The sequence below is a fragment of the Planococcus citri genome, chromosome 5, assembly GCF_950023065.1.
Source record: "Planococcus citri chromosome 5, ihPlaCitr1.1, whole genome shotgun sequence".
NCBI classification, from domain to species: Eukaryota; Metazoa; Arthropoda; class Insecta; order Hemiptera; family Pseudococcidae; genus Planococcus; species Planococcus citri.
This window is the reverse complement of record NC_088681.1, coordinates 64,363,779-64,367,624: the sequence shown is the minus strand read 5'-3', so window position 1 is coordinate 64,367,624 and position 3,846 is coordinate 64,363,779. Positions and strand designations below refer to the sequence as shown.

Genomic DNA, 3,846 nt, shown 5'->3' with positions numbered 1-3,846 from the left:
GAAACAAAACATAGAATACAAAAATGAAAGCAATAAAAAAATTAACGAGTAGGTTTCGAAACATTTTAACTAAATTGAAAATCGAAAAAATTCCAAACAACCACCGAACAATGCACTCGTATATTAATTGCATCGTTGCTACTCCTCCGCCTTCAGACTTTGATGGTGACGTTGCACATTGAGTTGAGGACTGAGGTTGAGGTTGGTCATGGTTAACTTGCTTTGATAAGGTGATAACAACCATCCGTCGACTTCCAAGAACGAAAACGAAAGCGAAACGTGAAACAGGGAAAAGGTCTCGTGACCTTGACCCAGTTTGGAACATAAAACGAGTTTGATGCTCGACAGGCTCGACTGTTTGACTTCTGATCGTGAATCACTGAATCTTGTGATACCGAGTGGAAGTTCGCTAATCATTTTGAACTCCGTTATTGTTTTCAGTTTCAACTTTTCATTTCCTATGTGTGGTGAGATGTCTGATTATAATCACGAGTGATTACGACGAAAGCGTGGTGATAGAAGAACAAGAAACGCCAATAGTTATGATTGCGAAGAAGACGATAACGAATACTATAGCTATTACCGCCGAAAAAGACACCACAGCTGTTCTATGTATACGATTGTGAGAATTTCGAATGAAAAAAGTGTAAAGTTGATGACTATCTTATGGTGAGTTGAATACTGAATTGTTTGTTAATTGAATGCTTCGAAATCTCTCACATGTTGATATATTACATCATCTATTTTTTCAACAGAGTCGTTCGTCTCGATTAATCCGGTGATTCTGACCAACAACGTATCAAAGTTACCGGAAAATGGCTTCTGTCGCTGTCGCTGCTGTTTTATGGAATCACATCAACATATTTACCTGAAGCTGTTCATGGTGTAGATCAGAAATGTGCTCTGCGCAAGAAAGTTATCGAATTGGTCGAAGAATTACACCTACAGAAACCCATCGCCGAGCAAATCAGTAACTATGTTCGTAAAATGGCGAACGAAATGACTGCCTGGGTGACTGCTGGGTATCGTATCATTATAGAACCGTAGAACGACGTTAAACGATGTTCTCGATCACATCAGGAGGAGGATACTTCCACAGATCACACGAGTTGTTACAAAAATCCTTCGATTTACTATTGTTGTTATATTTTCGAAACGTTTAAACGTTCGAACGTCGTTCAAATGTGTATCGATCGTTTTCTCACCTCAGATGAAGATAACAACGCCCTGAAGAAGCAATTGATCGCCGATACAATGGAGCCGAAACTGATGCAAAAGACAACGACGTATCGTATTTGCCAGCTGTATAATAATGTGGCATTTCGGAAATGAAGATTCCATAAAACAGTGTTTGAAAACTCGTTAAATTTGCAATTGCTTTTCATCATTAGGTATGTTGAACGATTGTATTGTAACTTCCAAAAATCGATTTCTTTTTTCTGATTGTTTGTTTTTTGTTTTAACTAGGTATCCGCAGTATTTTAGTGGTGTTAAGCCGCCAAGCCTGAAGTAGATACGATTCTAAGTAGTTTAATCAAAGCCAACGAAATCGCCAACGCCATCACTGATCTTGGATTTCCTACTAATGTTATTAATGACCAAGACTGTCGAAATTATGGTTAGTATTTTATGAATACGTGAAGATAACTTATACTCGTAATATGATTTTCAGTGGAAATCTTCAATTTATTTTGTAGCTTAGATTTTGTTTCAATTTTTGTTCGATTTTTTTCAGAGTTGTTACTGCTCCAGCCTTTACCGGTGACCGTTCTGCAGAATTCTGATACGCATTTTAATCCGATTCAGATTCAGATATTTCACTGTCTACATCATACTGATAATAATGTGTTAACTTGAAGCGCCAACCGGTTCCGGAAAAACAACAGTAGCAGAAATTGCTTTCTTCAGAGTGTTCGAAGATATAATCCCGATGCTAAAGTAAATATTTCACGTAGCATATGATTGTACTCGTATTATACCGTATCATGACCATGGAGAGGAATTTTCATCGATTTTTTTCAATAATATTTCAGGTGGTTTATATTGCTCCTTTTTGAAAGCTCTCGGTAAAAGAACGTATAAGAGATTGGAAACTATAAGATTTCAAAAGAAACTGAAAAAAGAAGTTGTCGAGTTGACGGGTATGTGTATTTTATATCCATAATCTTCCGGGTGGATTATTATTTGATTACATTATAATACGAATACGACTCTTTATAGGTGATGTTACGCCGCCCGACATACAAGCCATCTCATCCGTATCCATAATCGTAACAACGCCTGAAAAATTGGACAGTATTTCACGTAGTTGGCAAACACGTACTTATGTGAAAAAAGCTCTGTTGGTGATAGACGAAATTCATATTTTGGGAGAAGATCGTGGACCGGTATTGGAAGTAGATAATTGTTTCTCGAACAAATTTCATCGGTTCTCATACCGAAAAGAATGTTCGTATTGTTGGATTATCGACTGCTTTGGCCAATGCGCAAGATTTAGCCAATTGGTCAAGAATAAACGAAGTACGGGAATTTTTTCCATCATTCGGTGATTCTCAACATTGTCCTATATTTTATTTTTTTTTACAAATGGAATTGTTGTGATAGAAATTTATGACAGAGCGTGATATTTTTTTACAGATGGGAATGTAGTACAATTTTAGACCATCTGTTACCTGTTAGACTCGTGGGCTCGTGCATAGCGCTTTCCCGGACAAATATTGCGCACGAATGGCTTCCATGAATAATCCAGTTTTCTAAGCTATCAAACAGTATTCGATTTCTCAGTCTGTTTTGGTTTTTGTGTCTTCTCGTAGACAGACTCGTCTGATCGTCTTACTGCGATGGATTTACTTGCACAATTGGCCTTCGAAAATAATCCTAAGCAGTGGCTTAAAATCAAAGATAACGTAATATGGATATCTCGACCGATTTGGAATTAATCATTTATGTCGACAAGATCATATAGTCCGGCATATGACAATAGAAGTAAGTGCACCCCCCCCCCGCTGATCCTCCGGGACAACTTTTTTCTTAAAGGGGACATCCTAAGGAACATTTCAAAGCAAACTTGCCAAAAAAAAGTTGGCCTTACTTACAAAATGGCGGCCATTTTGATTGACAGGTCAGCCGAAATCACAGATTTTACGTTTTAACATAGGACTTGCACGAACTTTTTCAAACTTTACAAAGGTAGATCGAAAGATCATGCAAACATTTATCACCTGTCAAAATTTCAAGTGCTAAAGTGCGTTTTTCGATTTTTGGTGAATTTCTGAAAATCGAACTTAGGCCAAAAATGAGGGAAAAATCAAAATTTTACCAAATTGACCAAGAAAGCTGAAATTTGGTGTATACCCTATTTTCGACATGCCAAATCGATTGGAAACAGTTTCGACCCGTTTTGAGCAGTTCTGGAGCCTCCAGCAGATTTTTGAAACTCGAAATTCCCACAAAATTTCATCAAATTGGAGTTGTAAAGCTAAAATTTATTCTAAAAACTGATTTCAATACGCTACGAAGTACTGCAGGTGAATTTCAAGTCGTTTTGGATCCTCCAGCAACTTTTTGAAAATTCCTGAAGCCTCCAGCAGATTTTTGAAACTCGAAATTCCCACATCAAATTGGAGTTGTAAAGCTAAAATTTATTCTAAAAACTAATTTCAATACGCTACGAAGTACTGCAGGTGAATTTCAAGTCGTTTTGGATCCTCCAGCAACTTTTTGAAAATTCCTGAAGCCTCCAGCAGATTTTTGAAACTTTAAATTTTCACAAAATTTCATCAAATGTGACCCGCTCTGACAAAACCGACCGTTTCGACAAAAAAAAGTGTCCAAAATAATGATGTT

At 37.1% G+C, this 3,846-nt stretch overlaps 1 long non-coding RNA gene across 2 annotated transcripts; it reads left to right on the top strand.

Moving 5' to 3' along the window:
• Positions 1-294: 294 nt before the first annotated feature.
• LOC135847464 (uncharacterized) lies at positions 295-3,109 on the top strand. Of its 2 annotated transcripts, none has more exons than XR_010559174.1 (7): positions 295-669; positions 756-1,391; positions 1,468-1,618; positions 1,736-1,938; positions 2,034-2,141; positions 2,221-2,520; positions 2,638-3,109. It is a non-coding gene; the product is annotated as an uncharacterized LOC135847464 (long non-coding RNA). The 2 variants fall into 2 exon arrangements; XR_010559175.1 differs by having other exon boundaries at positions 2,221-2,545.
• The last annotated feature ends 737 nt before the right edge of the window (positions 3,110-3,846 follow it).